The sequence below is a fragment of the Prionailurus viverrinus genome, chromosome F1, assembly GCF_022837055.1.
Source record: "Prionailurus viverrinus isolate Anna chromosome F1, UM_Priviv_1.0, whole genome shotgun sequence".
Lineage (NCBI taxonomy): Eukaryota > Metazoa > Chordata > Mammalia > Carnivora > Felidae > Prionailurus > Prionailurus viverrinus.
The window spans coordinates 30,833,891-30,851,145 of record NC_062577.1 but is presented as its reverse complement, the minus strand read 5'-3'; the positions used below and the strand labels follow the sequence as shown (position 1 = coordinate 30,851,145).

The window sequence follows — 17,255 nt, the reverse complement described above, 5'->3', positions numbered from 1 at the left end:
TCTCAGTATCTGATTCCTTGACCATGTTTCCTTGGGGTGGAGAGACAGCAAGGAGGGTGAGCATGCTGGTGAAGGGGCAGGAGCACTGTGGGAAGAGCAGCTCCCTGAAGCCAAGTCAGCGTTTGCTTCACTGTTAGGGACCCTGATGTTCATATTACACGCTTGTAAGTATGCTGAAGATTTGTTTTTGTTTCATGTTAGGGGTGGCAGGAGAGAAACTTTTATACCTTGCATCAGACTTAGCATTTTAAGATCAGAAGATAAATCAACTTCTCAGATGTGAGGGCGATCTGGCCACAACATCTGTCCCCCGATTGACCGCCAGGGTTGATTCGGCTGATCTGGCTGGCTAGGCGGGTGTCCCCTTCCTCCCTCACCGCTCCATGTGCGTCCCTCCTGAAGCTGTGAGCTCGCTCGGTCGAAGAGGACGACCTTCCCCGATAGAGGAGGACCGTTCTTCTGTCAAGGGTATACGAGTAGCTGCGTTCCCCTGCTAGAACCTCCAAACAAGCTCTCAAGGTCCATTTGTAGGAGAACGTAGGGTAGTCAAGCTTCCAAGACTCCAGACACATCCAAATGAGGTGTTGCACGTGGTTGTCTTTCTTAAAAAAAAAAAAAAGATAAATCAACTTCTGAGCTACAGCACACTAACAGCAGATACAGATTAGTTCTAGGGCAGAAAGGCTATTTGCCACCTCACACCAGACCAGAGCCTCCTATGACTGATACCTTTCTTCTAACTGTATATATTTTTTAATATTGATTTTATTTTTGAGAGAGAGACAGAGCGCAAGCAGGGGAGGGGCAGAGAGAGAGAGGGCGACACAGAATCTGAAGCAGGCTCCAGGCTCTGAGCTGTCAGCACAGAGCCTGACGTGGGACTTGAACTCAGGAACCATGAGATCATGACCTGAGCTGCAGTCAGATGCTTAATGGAAGGAGCCATCCAGGCACCCCTCTTCTAACTGTATCTTAATAAAAGAAAGAGAGAGGAAAGAAGCACCAACTTCCCAGCTGGTAGGAAAAGAGAAAGCAAGCCAAGAATGGCTAATTGGATCTCTAGCTTTACCAAACCTTCCTCTTTATCAACTCAAATCATAGTGAGAAGCTCCAGGTTAGAAAGAGAAAAGGCTGGTTAACACCCGTCTGAGTCCTCTTCCTCCAGGGAAAAAGTATAATCTTCTCACGATCAAGGTCCTTATCTTCCTCTTCCTCTTTAGTGTTTGTTGAAAGTATCAAGTCCTGGGCAAATAATAGGTTCTTAATAAATACTTTATTGCTCAAGTAATCAATTCATGAAGTTAGAGCACTGATACTCAAAAGAACAAGGAGCAATTTTGTTCTGTTTCCCCCACTCCTACCCCCACCCAGAAGACATTTGAAAATGTCTGGAGACATTTCTGGTTGTCTGGTAGGGGAGGAAGGGCATTACTACTAGCATCTCAGGAAGCCAGGAATGCTGCTAAACATCTTATAATGCACAGGTCCCCCCGCCCACTACAAAGAATTCTCTAGTCCAAAATGTCAATAGGGCTAAGGTTGAGAAACCCCAGGTTAAAGTAAAGGAAGGAAAAAGGGTTTGCTTAATAGTTTCAGAGTCAAGGTTTTGAGGTGATCTTGAAAGACTATGGTCAGATATAAGTCTCTCTCCCAACACAGGGACAAAAATGGTCCTTGGCCCTATCCTGATCGGCAATTTTATCATCAACCTAGGAGAAGTGACAGAAGGTATCAATTCTGTTGCTGATGCAGAGCTGAGACAGTGGAGTCAGGATTCAAAACGGCTCAACAGGTTAGTACCATGCACTGAAGCTAACCAATTGAAACTGAACAGGGAAGAAGAAAGAGTACAGAATTAGTTCCAAAAATCCAGTTGCATGGCCACAGAATTATAAAGGTTTATTCTAGCAGCAGATCACGTGAAAAAGACCTAGGTGTTTCACTAATTGCCAGCTCAATATAAGCCAACAAGGGCCTGCTAAAAAACCTAGCATCTTAGTAGTAGAAGTGGAATGTCAAGCAAAAGGGATGAGGAGGAGGTTTTGTTTTACCTTATAATCTGGCAGGCAGGAAACCAAAGAAGTTAAATACGATTGCCTGGATATGCTTAGGTTTGCATTCTGACTCCTTTGTTTGCTAGCTCTAAGACCTTGAAAAAGTTACTTATAAATTCCCCGCTTCAGGTTAGTTAAGTTCCTTCCCCATCTATAAAACTGTGCCTTCCTTGTGGGATAATTTTGCTAATTAAATGAAATAATGCATGTAAAGTGCTTACAGCACTACCTGGCATACAGTAAGCTTTCAGCCAATGAAAGTTGTTGCTATATTTCAAGAGACACCGTGACAAACAAAAACTTGCTAAGATCAGAGTGACTTGGGCATATAAGAATCCAGAAACCCTGTCACCTACAGAACAATTGAATAGACCACTAGAGTTACAATACACTAGTGTTGCATAACAATTGCCTCCAAATATCTGAAGTGCTTCCATATTGACCCAATAAAGTCAGTAAAATAGATTTATTTGATGTGGCTTGAAAATGCTGGAATTATCAGATAGAAGTACAAGGAAGCAGATCTTAGGTCATTAAGAAATCAGAATAATTCAAAATATGAGTTTCTTTGTGATGTGTAGTAAGTGCCTCATTACTTAAAGCATGCAAGCAGAGATTGGAAATCATCTGTGAGGGGTGGTATAAATTGGAAAGGAGATTTCTGAACTTGGAGGGAGATTAGTCTTATGACCTTTGAGGTCCCAACACACACACCCTCTCTATGTTTCCAGTGTCTGTGTTCTTCCTCTCAGCATGTTGCCAAATATTTTCCTTCTTGCTGGATGAATATTAAAAATAATGAATTTAATTCAAAAAATAAACTATTTCCTGATTAAGTTATCTAACTAATACTTTTGCCTCTAGTGGTGGTATCTAATGGTTCTCAAACTTCGTCATAGTGAAACACTTATTAGTCACGTTGCTCTTTACAAAACACCACAAAACTCCGATCTATTAATATAAGTAAATATGTAATTTTCTGTTGTATCAAATTTGAACTTACACTTGTTCTAGTGAAAACAAATAGTTGGTATCAACTGTGAGAATATTAAAAAGTTGCCACAGGGGCACCTGAGCAGCTCAATTAGTTAAGCGTCTGACTCTTGGTTTCAGCTCACGTCATGATCTCAGGGTTAGTGGGTTAGTGAGTTTGAGCCCTGCATCAGGCGCTGCACTGACAGCACAGAGCCTGCTTGGGATTTTCTCTCCTTTCTCACCCTCCCTGCTCTGTCTCTCAAAATAAATGAATAAACTTCAAAAAAAAAAAAAAAAGTTTCAGGGCACCTGGATGGCTCAGTGGGTTAAGCATCCGACTTCCGCTCAGGTCATGATCTCGCAGTCCGTGAGTTCAAGCCCCACATTGGGCTCTCTGCTGACAGCTTTGAGCCCGGATGGAGCCTGCTTCAGATTCTGTGTCTCCCTCTCTCTCTACCCCTTGCCCGCTACACTCTGTCTCTCTGTCTCTCTCTCTCAAAAATAAACATTAGTTTTTTTTTTAATTGCCACATTCTTAGGACAAGTTTGATTGTTCCTATAATCACAGTATCCAGAATCAGTTTTAAATCCATTGGCTCAATGAATGATAACTCACCTCAGTTAACACACTTTTACAAAGCTAACCAGTCAGTGATAGTCCCTAACTTCTGAGGGTCAACCAATCCGTAAATGACTCACCCCATAAATACATTTCAGAATGCCAGGCAGTCAACAAGTAAATATGCTTCTATAGGTGATGTCAGCCCACTTAAGTCTGGGAAAGTACGCCAATCTCTAACTTTCTTGTTTCCCAGAAGGCAACACATGAGCTTACTGGGTTCATTGTGCCCAAACTCTATCTGTCCTTCTATCTGCTACCAGTTAAGTCAGCTCCAATGACAATCTGAACTCCAGTGGTTTCACTGACTTCTCACCACCTATATGATTTATAACCAAGTAGGTCTTTGTATAAAATCATTAGACCTCAATGTTTGTACAAAGTAATTCGATATTTTAGTTTACAGGTGTACATGCTAGTAAATTATTATACCTAGGCCTTTGTATAAGGTTATTAGACCTTCGGTTTGGGAGATATACCATCTGATAACTATTTTCGTCATTAAACTGCTTATTCCCCTGCTGCTCACTTTCCCTTTGCTTTTGTTTGTCTATATTATAAAGTCTTGTCTTATGAAACTGTTTTTGTTTTGTTCTGGAGCACCTTATTTCTAATATAGGTATAAGGGAGTGTTTCATAGGGAATGGTTCAATAAGCCGCCAATCCAGTCCAAGCTGGCCTAAGGGATAACAGTTGCAGATCCATTAGACGGATGCCCAATTCAGGAAAAGGCAATTGGCCAAACTTAGCTTTGGGTCCCATACAAAACGTTCATGAGAGTACTCTCTGTCTGGTCAACATGTGAAAGAAGGTCATTTTTTAGTCTGTATTCCAGGGTCAAACATTGTCAGGTCATTGACTGCATGGCCCTTTCCTAACCTTTGCTTAGAAAGGGCACCCAAGCACACACTCTTACTAAACAGCCTCTTTTGTCTTTCTTGGGTTCTTCTACATCAAAATTGCAACCTCCTCTTGGAAGAACTCCTACTTCCCTTATAAAGCCGCCCTGTGATCCTAACTCTTGTGCTTACTTTGATAAAGGACAAAAACTGAGTTAGAATAACAAAGGCCACCATGGAGGAACTTTTGACATGTCAAAATCAGTAAATTAATTCATTTAGGGGGAACTCCAGATAAATTAAGGCATTTAAGATGAACTCCAGAAATCCAGAGTCAGTAGTTTGCTTCTTTAATGGTAGGCTGAGGCCTAAAAAGGAAAATTCTAACTCCAGCATAGTCTCTCTCAAAGACTCTGATACCTTCTGACACCCACTCTCATTTCATTTCTCTCTTTCTACTCATTTTTACCTGCTTCTATATAGACCATACTTTTATCAGAGTTTTCTCTGGGGAAAAAAAGCCATCACACTGTAAAATTGCTAAACCAGAAGGCAGTCCTAAAGAAGTTGGGTGACCTGTTGTGAGGGCTTTGTTGTTTGTTTCTTTTGTTTTTTGATTTAAATAAATCGAATTTTGGGGATGCCTAGGTGGCTCAATCCGTTAAGCGTCTGACTCTTGATTATGGCTCAGGTCCTGATCTCATGGTTGGTGAGATCAAGCCCCACATCCGGCTTTGCAATGACAGTGTGGATCCTGCTTGGAATGCTCTCTCTCCCTCTGTCTCTGCCTCTCCCCTGCCCCCAGTCTCTCTCAAAAATGAATAAATAAACATTTGATAAATAAATAAATAAATCGATTTTTTTTTTTTTAAAGGAGCTAAATTTAAAACCTGGTCTGGAGCCATATTAAGAGTTGTAATTAAAGAGTTTCCTAAACCTAGCCAGGGAGAAATTTGTTAAATAATTCAGGATTTTATTAGGTACTTATTGCTCTGGGCTACAGATCTGTACCAAATTGATCAATTAATTGTTAGTCCTTCAGCTGTAGAAAAATATTTAAAAGCAGCAGGGAAGAAAGAAAAAATTTTAAATAACTCAGCCATGTAAAATGAAAGAAAAAAAAGTGCCTTAAGAAAGCAAGAAAAAATACAGTACAAAAGACAATTCCAGAAGCCTTTCTTTTAAAGGTACATTGGACAAAGATTTAAAATTATAAATTAAATAAAAATGAAAACAGACTTCAGGAAATTTTCAGAGTATTCTGGAGTAGACCCAACAGTTGAAGTAAAGGAGACTTGTCTTTTTCAGTTCTTATTTCTTTCTCTTAGGGCTCAAATATAAATTAGGGGATTTAATGAGAGATAAAAATAATCCCAAATGTCCAATATGGGGCTAAACAGTTTCAGAGAGCTTTAGAGGGTGAATAAGCTAGAAATCAATAGAATGTATGGTTCTCTAGATAAAAAATAAATAAATAAATAAATAAATAAATAAATAAAACGAAAACTGTCTCTTGAAAGAAAAACAAGACAAAAAAACTCTTCTATGTTTTAAGAATTGAGAGCCTAGGGCTGCCTAGGTGGCTCAGTTGGTTAAGCGTCACTCTTGATTTTGGCTCAGGTCATGACCTTGCCCCGTGGGGTTCCGAGCTGACAGTTTGGGATTCTCTCTCCCTCTCTCTGCCCCTCTGCCCCCCCCTCCCCCCGCTCAAGCTCACATTCTTTCTCTCTCTCTCTCTCAAAATAAATAAATAACCATTAAAAAAAAAAAAAACCTGGGAGCCTATAGATAAGGATACTTAAAGTTAGTGCAAGCAAAACCATTGTTGAAAGAACCAATGTCCCATTTGACTAAGAAACAGAAAGATAACTGTCCAAAATCTGTCCAGTGACGCTGTTCCAAGAGAGACATTAGCACCCAACAATTCCAGTCCTTCCTTTAAATTTATGTCCCCTATTCTCAGAGACACCACTGTTTGACCATGTCAATCATACTCTCCATCAGGGTGGGGCTATGTCTAGTTTGGCTAGCCCTCTGTTCCCAGATCCTACACTAATGCCTGGCATGGGGTAGGTGCTCGTTAAATATCTGTTGAATAGTGAATAAATGAACGGATAAAGAAAGCGAACTTTAAAAAAAAATTTTCTTAATGTTTATTTATTTTTGAGAGAGAGAGCAAACATGAGCAGGGAGGGGAGAGAGTGAAGGAGACACAGAAACCAGAGCAGGCTCCAGGCTGTGAGCTGTCAGCATGGAGCCTGACGCGGGGCTGGAACCCACAAACTGTGAGATCATGACCTGAGCTGAAGTCGATGCTTAACGGACTGAGTGACCCAGGCGCCCCAAGAAAGTGAACTTTTTAATTGGCACACTGTTGTCCATGCCTTATTCCAAAAGAACAAAACTTCTAAACTGGAGTATGATCCTCCAACGTTAATTGGTGTGAATCAGGCTGGAATTATTGTGGAATAATACGGAGCCCCAACCCCATGGAGATCTTGTTGCAGGTTCCTGTCTTTCCCTCTACCGTCTATGCTCTGCTCCTGCTGATGTGATCACCATAATCATTTATGTCCTTAGAGGACTTCCTAAGGAGTTTATAATTGAGAAATGTGTAGACACACAGGTCTCACAGAGTACACTGGATCCTAGAGTCTCTCCTGGTAGAGAAGGAAAATCGGCCCAAACCCAGGTCTTGTTTCAGTACTTTCCTTTGAGGCAAAGCCAGGAATGTGAGAGTGAGCTTTTGCTAAGGGTGGGACGGGGTTCTGCCTAGTGTGCCTCTGGCATGTGGGGAGCTAACAACAGTAATGGATAAGTCTCCAGGGCAACCAGGACCACTTTCAATCCTTCCCACCATGGGCTTCCCTTGGGGAACCCTGGACTCTCCGCCTGCCTGCGGCAAGGACTGGCCACTCTGGCTGCCCTTCGGGGCTCCTCTCCCAGCGCCTCCTGGCTGCAAGCTCCGTCCTAGCCTAAGAGCCTTCTTCCTTGGCCTGGGTTTCACCTTCTTGTATCAGGTGGCAGACCAGCTGGTTCCAGTCCCGAATCAGGTCTTCCGACTCCTCCCAGAAACCAACCAACTTCAGAGCAGGAAATCCTGCCCCTCCCCAAAGAGTGGGAAACCGCAGAGAAAGAGAGAGATGAAACAGAAGGGAAAGCAGAGGAGGAGGGAAAGGGAGAAAAGAAGCAAAAGGAAAAAGGAGATCAATAAAAAGAAGTCAAACTTGGTTGAAACCTCAAGGTAAGACTTTTTAAAGTCACATTATATATGATAGCATCACTATTTGTGTCAGGGCCTAGTCCGTAGTAGGTCTTCGAAAAAACGCTATTGAAGTAATGCAGCTATTGGAATAAACTGGAGGGCTGGGCTGAAGAGAGATTTCAATGTCAAATGCTGGTCAAAAAAAAAAATGCCCGATGAGATTTGAAATGTGTAGGAGGGAAGATATGATAAGACGCAGATGGAACCAGGCGTCTGTTACTGGCACTGAGAGCATTCTGATCATTTTGGGACAGAAAGTTAAGTTGGAAGAAAAAGTTGCAAAAATTGTTTTAAAAACTCTGCCTGTTCTTTTGAAATCATACAAAGATTGCAGGTCGTAAGCATTTTTTTAAAAATTGGCTTTAAACCGATGACAGAGCACAAACACCAGGCTGTATCTTGGGAGTTGCTGAGAATGCTGATATCTGCATTCTGCATCCGATCATCAGCTCCTTCAATATTATTAATATTGAAACCAGGAGCCTTGAGGAAGGCTCATTTTATCTCAAGAAGTCTTGTTCAATGCACCAAGGGAGGCCTAAATTTGTCAATCAAAAATCTCCACGTGCTGTTCACCGATGCCTTAGCCTCCGTCCAGCCTGAATGCTCAGGGTACTGACCCTGTGAGCCTTAAAAGGGCCTGTTGGGGACAATTCAAAGACACTTCTTTCAGGTCGGTTGGAGAAACCGACAGGAACAGGAAATGCCATTCCCCACCCCCACCGTTTACCCAAACCGTCACTTGCCATCAATAGACAGTACCATCCAGAAGGTTGTAGTTGACCGATCCAGTCACTTGGAGGGATTAAGAGAGCTGGACTCATGCTTTGGAAAGCACCTCTAGGCAATGATGATGTATTTTCACAACAGTTGGCTTTTAAGAGTCCCTGTCCCCCAACCTTTCCAACAGTGCGTAACAGTTCAGAAGGACGCACATGGAAGTTGGGGGGGGGGGTGCGGTTTTGTTTTGGTTTGGTTTTGGTGCCAGCATCATTCTTTGGGGTTTGTGTGAGTAAATCAGTCAGAAGCTGAAAGGAGAGTGGGAGAGGTAAGGAGAGATGATTCTAAAGAATCTTACTTCTGCTTGCTTGCCGAGATTGGACAGGAATTGCCTTTCCCTTTTCATGATATATGAAAATATTACATGATATGAAAATAAATGATATGAAAGTAAAATCCAAAAATCCTCCCTCCCTCCTAGTATCAGTACAGCTAAAACCTCCCTGCATCCAATTTCTAAGCTGGAATAAATCTTAAAGGTAGTCTAATTTAATTCCTCTTGTTTGCCAGGTGAGGGAATCGAAGACAAGACAGGGAAAGGGCCTTGCCCAAGGTCACATATATGTTCATGGTGGAGAGGAGACTGGAACTCATTTCTTCTGGTCCTACCCAAGGGTCCTGTAACATAACCACCCAGCCTTTACAGGAAGGTGCCCCCAGACACCCAAGAATTCATAAACACTGCATCTGCTGATTAAAAAAATATTCAGTTAAAAGATGCTCATGTAATCCTTGCCTGGCAGAAATGGAAAGAAGGAAAAGATTTTCCTAATAGTTAAGCTTTTCCAGAATCTGTTTTATAACTGTTAGGGGACTAGAGAGAGTAGAAAGATTTAAGGCAGGTTTGTCAGAAGACAACTAGAATATTTTAAATTCCTACCACTGACCCAGCATTTTGCATACTTCATATCTTTATATAATCTCATAGTAGTCTCATTTTACAAATGACACTTTAAAAATTTGCTCAAATTCACAGAGGGAATAGGATATTATTATTATTTCTGCATCTCTCATTGGTAGACCCAGGATCATGCTCCAGACTAACATAGATATTTATAGTTCAATGACCATTATACTCTCCCTCAAGCCACTCCCCAACGGAGACCCTTGCTCTGGCCATTTCAATCTACTTGAGGTTCCTCTGACATATCATGCTATTTCTAGACTCCTTGTCTGAACACATGCAGTTCTCTTTATTTGGAATGCCCTTCCTCCATCTTCTTCATCTCTGTCACTTGTATTTGTCCTTCAACACTTAGCTCCAGGGCCACCTCCTCCTGGAAGACTTTCCCACTGTCCTAGACTGATCTGGACACCCTACCGCTATATTCCCATATATACCCTTTGCACACCCTTATTATAGCATATTATTATGCTATTATGAACTTTTATTTACTTGCTTACCTTCCTTATACTTAACTATAATTTCCTCAAAGGAAGATACCAAATATTGCTCAGTTTTTATATTCCTGGAACCTAGCACAGTCTGGGCATATATTAGTGCTCACTAAATGTTTGGGGGGTGGGGGATGGATGAATGAACAAATGAAATATTTCCCCTCATTTTCTTCCATTAAAATTATTTCATAAAAGTCTCATTTACATGTTCTTGACTCTTGAGTAACTCGGGGGGAAATAGAAGATGTCACTGCTATAAGCTTCCCATCATGTCAAGCCTGACGGACTACTCAAAGGAGCTGTCTAGGGTTAAATGTGGCAGTTGAACAAACATTAGTTTCTGCTTCCTGACAAAATGCACTGATCACAGTAGAAGAATTTGCATCCTATAAACCACAAGGACAAAGAGAACTGGAATAGAAACAGCAGATGAGAGATGTCAACACCCCTTTGGAAGATGCAAAGTGGATGGATGAGTGATAAGTGACTTAGCAAAGCAGTGATTGCTGAAGCCCAAGTACCCATGATGGGAAGCCCACAAGGGGCCACAGAGTACAGGAGAGTCTCGGGGATCAGGGCATTGGGAACCTTAGAACACAGCCAGAGAAATGAGGGGAAGGATAAGAGACACTCCAGATTCCCTCTCTTGCCCTCCAATGAAAAAAGAAAGCTTATTTTCTGGAGAAACTGGCCAAGAGGCACCAGTCACAGGGACACCAGGCAGAGCAAAGGGTGGGGTTAGGCACGGAGCTAGAAACAGAAGGATTACAGAAAGATTCAATACTGAAAGATGAGATTCCCCAGCCCCTTATCCTGGCCCAGCTCCCAGAACACGAACTGCGCAGTTTACCCCCGTCTCCATTCACCCTACTCCAGCCCGCACTAGCCAGAAGAATTCATGATTGCTCCTTGTAGAAAGTGCCCAACCAAAGAAGAGAAGACTACAGACACTGACAATGGGGTCTGCCAATGAAACTGCCAAGCACTCTCTGGATTATCTTGTAGTAGAATCCAGCAATTGGCAAGCCCTGCCCTTGCACACAAAACTTCCAACAGCCAAGGAATGGACTCCAAGGATTACCAAGCATGGAATGAAAGCCTCTGGCATTGAAGATGGAGACTCCAACATCCAGAGAGCAAAAGAAATTGTTAACAACAGCCATGGCAACATTAAAATCTCCCCAGAGATAAGGGAAGACAGTGCATCCATGAATAAAGATCAGGAAGCCACTGTTTTTTTTAAAAATACTAGAGAACAAGAAAGAGCTTTTTAAAATAAAAATGCAACTAGAAATTGAAAAATTAAAACAAAACACTGGAAGATAAAATTGACAGAATATCCCAGAAAATAGGATAAAAATGGAAAGAGATGGAAAACAAGACAAAAACAGTAAGAAACCTACAGGATCAGTCAAGGATCTCTGACACCTTCTAAGTAGAATTCCAAAAAGAGAGCAGGAGAAAATGGAGGGGAATACATTAATCAAAAAGATAACTTCCCCCAGGGGCACGTGGGTGGCTCAGTCAGTTAAGCATCCAACTCTTGATATTGGCTCAGGTCATGATCTCACCATTCATTGGATCAAGCCCTATGTGGGGAATCTATACTGGCAGCTCAGAGCCTGCCTGGGATTCTCTCTGTTTCCCTCTCTCTCTCTGCCCCTCCCTCAAGTACTCTCTCTCTCTCAAAATAAATAAATAAAAATTTCTTTAAATATTAATTAATTAAAAATTTTTTAAAGAAGATAATTTCTTCAAAATTTCCTGTGATGAAAGATTTTAATTTCCACATTGAAAGGATCTACTGAGTACTCAAAACAACGAATGAAAAAAAAAAAAAAACCCACTTCTCCCCAAAGTGTATTATTAGAAATGTTAGAACCCCAGGAATAAAGGGATCCCAAAAATTCTAAAGAGAAGAAAAATAGTTCACAAACCAAGGATTAGGAATCCAGAGAGTAACTGGACTTCTCAGTATCAATACTGGAAGCTAGAAATCGAAAGGCAATATAGCAGTGTCTTCCCATTCCAAGAGAAAACAACCTTCAATCTAGAAATCCTTACCCAGACAAACTATGAATCAAGGGGAATGTAAAGACAAGCAGACAGAGCTGCCTCACTGGGGTTTATGTGGCCAAGGTCTGATGGATGAATGCCACAAAAAGATGTTTAATGTGAAACATCACTCCTGCATCCAAGGTCTGAAAAACATTTCCTCACCATGCATAAGGAAGTGAGCCAAGAGAGAAAAAAGTCTGAGTTTCCAGGTGGATGGCAAAGGAAATGTCCCAGAGAGCAGTCTATCAAGCTCCTAGTCCAGACTGGCACAGAATGAGTCGTGGCTCCAGGAGGGTTGTCTCCAAAGAAAAAAATTGGATAAATTATCCAATGAATTTGACCAACTTATTTGAGTTTTATAGCTCTTGTTGGAGGATTTGGAGACCATGGACAACGAAGTAAGCAAACAAAAATGAGGTGGTTATTAACTCCCAGAAGGGAAGGGGAGATCAGAAGAGATGACATTACAGTGCATTGTACTGCTGTGCTATAAACAGTTGGTCATAACAATATAAACACTGACTATTGGTTTACTTAAAATTTGTGACATAATGGTACTAGGAATCTAGAAGGAAGGAAATGTCTGTCTGCATATGTTGTGAGAAAAAGCAAATCCTAAGAATCCTTAGTAGGAAATCAAATAAATAATTTCTAATATTGCAAAATCAAGAAATAACAATGAAAGCATATTGCTTAAAAATATGGAGTTGATTCCCAGAGGGGGAAAAAAATAAGATTTAAACCAGTAATTGCCTTAGAATGAGACTAGGGCATGGGGAAGAAAGGAACAAGGATTTCTGTTATTCATTATAACCCATTTGGTACCATGTGACTTTTTACCCCCCCCCATGTATTATATTAATAAATACAAAAATTATTCAAAACGAAAATGGCTCAGTAATAACATTGGTCTCCCCTGGATTACATTCGATCTAGCAGTCAACATGTTGATGCCTGGAGCCATTAAATTAAATCTCTGAACGAGCTATAGTTAAAGTATTTACCTAATTACCAAGAGCAGCTCACCAGTCTGTCCACATTTACTTCAGAATCGCCTGGGGAGCTTTGCACAAATACAGATTCCTAGGTCGCGCCCTTGATGCTTCTGATTGAAGCGGTCTTGAGGAGGCCTGGAAATCTGCCCTTAGTTTCCCCAGATGATCCAGTTGCGCGGCAGGGTTCAGGAACCACTGGACTAGAGCCTAAATTGTGAGTGCGTGTAGGGAGGGGTGAGGGGGCGGGGGGTTATACGGTGTTTTTTTTGTGTGTGTCTGTGTGACTGTTTCTGTGTATATGCCAGTGTGTTATGAGTGTCTCTTCCTCCCTCCCTCCTTCCCGCTTTCATCCCCTTTTATCTGAACTTAATGCATAAATACCTCCAGACTGCTAAAAACATTGCCAGAAACGAGTTCCCCATCCCATTTTAAACACTGCTGTCGGATCCTCCTCTCCCAACCCTGGGGCTCCCTCTGCTGGCAGAAGCCTGTTAAAACTCTTAGCATCGTAAACCGAGAAACTCCTTGCATTCCTGTGAGGTCATTTTCCCTGGGTGGTTTCCAAGCCTCATTCTTCAGGAACCTTCCCATCGGACAGAAAATGGAAAATTCACCCAACCTGGGAAAGACTTTCTTGCCTTACTTGTGTGGATATTTAAAGATCAGGAGGGAGCAGGAGAGGCAGAAATGACAGTGAGAGGTACATTTGTTGTCAAGCCTGAGGAAAAGGAGACCTTGAGGAGTTTTTCTCCCCACCTTCTTCCTCCCCCTTCGCCAAGAGATATGGAAGGCCACATCCATCTGCCTCCCAAAAATCGAAGGGAAGGAACATCTTAGACTGAAGAGCCCACTGAATTTGGAAGCAGAAGACATAGGTTCACTACCCACCCTCACTGTGCTTCCTCGAGTCCCCTTTTTCAGAGCTGTGTAAATCATACCTGTCTGTGGACTCCTGTATCTTTCCCATAAGGTGAACATACGCTCAACCTAACACGGTGTCTGGCACAGGGAAAGTGCTCGAAAACATTTGAATGAAAGCTTAACTCATTGCCATCCTAACAATCAGAATCTTCCTTCAGATCTGCATACTTCTCAAGCTCCTCAAAAGTACCCCCAGGCTCACACTAAACAGGGTGTTTCTTCATGTTCCTTACTCTCCAACCCATAGCATCCTGGCTTTAGCTCCTCAGAAACCTCTGACACCGTCTCCAGGGATTCTTATATGCAAGACTCAAGGTATTTTGCCACTTCTCATCTTCCTTGACCTCCCAGAGCTTCAAGGCTGTGACCTCTCCCATCTCATTGAGACCCTCTGCCCCTGTTCTCTCAGGTCCTCCTGCTCCCTATTTCTTCTTGCCCTCCTTCACTGGCTCTCCTCTTCTGCCTAACCCATAAATGTTAGTGTACTATCCCCCCTTTTATTCTTCATCCTCTCCCTCATGGTCTCATTTATTCCTACGGTTTCCATTTTAACTTACAAGATTTAATTCTCCCAAATCTACATCTCTGGCCTAGACCTTTCTCTTGAGCTCCAAATACCTACCAGCCATCTTTATCTGGATGTATAGAAGTCACTTTCCTTTAAACATTAAAAAATGGTGGGGCGCTGGGTGGCTCAGTCGGCTGAGCGTCCAGCTTCGGCTCAGGTCATGATCTCGCGGTTTGTGAGTTCGAGCCCCGCGTCGGGCTCTGTACTGACAGCTCAGAGGCTGGAGCCTGCTTCGGATTCTGTGTCCCCCTCTCTCTCTGCCCCTCCCCCACTCATGCTCTGTCTCTCTCTGTCTCAGAAATAAATAAACATTAAAAAAAAATTAAAAAAATAAATAAACATTAAAAAATGCTGAGTACATACTGTGTGCCAAACACCATGCTAAATACTAGAGCTACAATGGCAAGACAGACCAGGCCTCTGTTGTCCCAGAGCTAGGTTTTGGGAAAAACAGGCAAATGAGCACCTGTGAATACCGTGATGGGAGCCATGATAAGAGAAATGCCCAGTGTTTGGGGAGCCCCTTACCTGGTCTAAGGGAGGGCAGGGAGGTCACTGATTTTGAAGGGTGGAACCTTAAGGAAAAGAATTGGGGGGTGGTGAGAAGGGGCCCCTGGGAAAGGATTTCAAAACTCATGAAGAACTTACAAAGATAAAATAGTGAGTTTGGACTTTATCCTGAGAACAACAGGGAGTCACTGAAGAAGAACTGGGTGGAGTAGAGCCCACAGGGCACATCCACAGTGTTGGCAGTGGTCAAGTGTTAGCAATGGTTATGTCGATGGTAGGCCCATAAAGCTTTCACTCTATTATTACGCTTTATAAGTTATTTATGGTTTCTTTGTTTTTTCTGCACATCAAATGTTTCACAGCCTTTCTTTTTAAATAAATAGATTAGAGGTGAGATAGACAGAAGAATGAGGAGATTCCTAAAGCAGAAAATAACAGTGGCCTGAGTTAGGATGTTCATAGTAAAGGTGAAAATTGGGAGATAGGTCTAGAGACACTTAGGAAGTAGAATTGAGTAGACTTGATGAGAAATGGAATTTAGGGATATGGACAAGGAGGAGTAAAGAAGGAGTTCCAAGGTTCTGGAGTATTCATTGGATGAATGGTGTAGCCATTCATTGAAATAGAGGTCCCTAGGATATGATAAATAAAAAATAGCGAAGTCATAATAGTTTAGCAGTTTCTTAAAGTTAAAGATAAATTTTCCATACGACCCAGCAATGCACTCCTTCCAGGGTATATACCCAAGAGAAATACAAACGTGTCTAGACAAAGATTTCCACACCAATGTTTACAGAAGCACTTATTCATAATAGCCAAAAAGTGGAAAATTCCAGACATCTGTGTATTGGTGACTAGATAAACAAAACGTGGCATACCCATATAATGAAATATGATTTGGCAATGAAAAGGAACAAAGTATTGATACATGCTACAATATGGGTGAAGCTCAAAAACATTATGCTAAAGTCAAAGAAGTCAGACACTGTGTCATATAGCATGTGATTCCACTAATATGAAATACAGAAGATTGCTGGCTGCATGGAGCTGGGGATAGGAACAGAGAGTAATTGCAAATGGGTAAGAGGGATCTTTTTGGGATGATGGAAATGTCCTAAAATTTCTGTTAAGGTGATGGTTTCCCAACTTGGCAAATTTATTAAAAATTGTTGAATTGTACACTTACCACAAGATGATTTTCTGGCATATAAATTGTACTTAAAAAAGATGTTTAAAAAAAATCAGGTCAGTTTTGGCATGTTGAGTTTGAGGTGTTTAGGACGCATTATAAAGGCAAGGTTGAGTAAACAGTTGGTTACACCACCTGAAGCTTAGGAGGCAGTGCTGCACAGGAGATAGAGAATTTTAAGATTCATCAACATAGAACCCCAATTGGAGGTTCTATGTCTCCCAATTGGAGCCATAGAGGTGAGGGAAATCTCCTAGGGAAGAGAGAGAAGGAAAGAGTGAAAACAGAATCAAGGCCAACTTGAAAATTCAAGGAATCCAAAAGGGAAGGGAAGCCTACAGAGAACACTGAGAAGAAGCAGTCAGAGAAGTAGGAAGGAAGCCCAGAGAATATAAATAGACAGAATCCAAGGGAAAAAGATGCTTTGGGGCAGTGAAGAAAGGCTACTGAGAACTCAGGTAAGTATAAACAGAACCAACCAGTAGAAGTCATGGTAGAAAAATCTAGCAGGGCTGGAGAGCCCAAGAACATGGCTGGCCATAGCTCCAGGAGGCCAAAAGCCTCCAGAGGATCAGGCATAGCATGCAGAAGGAGTGACGTGTTGATGGAGGGAGTGAGGCCAGATTGATGAGCCTGAGGAGTGTAGGGGACCCAGAATTTTTGACATAAAGCAATGAGGGAATACAAAAGGCCAGTAAATAGAGCTCTGGAAGAAGGACAAAGAGACCCCAGGGTACAGAGGTTCCAAGTCTGGAAGTGGCCACAACTACAGATTCCAGCAGTAGATATTCAAGGCTCTCAAAGATGTGATTCCTGCTTACTTCTCCAGGCAGATCTCTAACCACAAAACCCCACACCTCTTAAATTCAGTGATCCTGCCATATGGAATCCTTTGCAGTTTCCCAAACATGCCATTCTCTTTCACATCTCCTTCTGTTTTCTCACACAGCTTCCTCTGCATAGAATGTTCTACACACCAGCCCTCCCCTCTCCCACACACACTCCAGGAACCCAACTCAGTGTCCATGCTTACCCTTCCTCATTTGCCTGGAGCATTCCTCCTCTTGTTTCAATATGAATCAAG

The 17,255-nt window shown here is 42.0% G+C and overlaps 1 protein-coding gene across 1 annotated transcript in view; it reads left to right on the top strand.

The window, feature by feature from the left end:
* The first annotated feature begins 7,707 nt into the window (after positions 1 to 7,707).
* Positions 7,708 to 17,255, top strand: part of HSD11B1 (hydroxysteroid 11-beta dehydrogenase 1) — a 56,091-nt gene continuing 46,543 nt past the window's right edge. The window contains exon 1 of the mRNA XM_047840380.1: positions 7,708 to 7,731. The gene's annotated coding sequence lies outside the window, so the exon portion shown is untranslated. The remainder of the gene's footprint in view (positions 7,732 to 17,255) is intronic.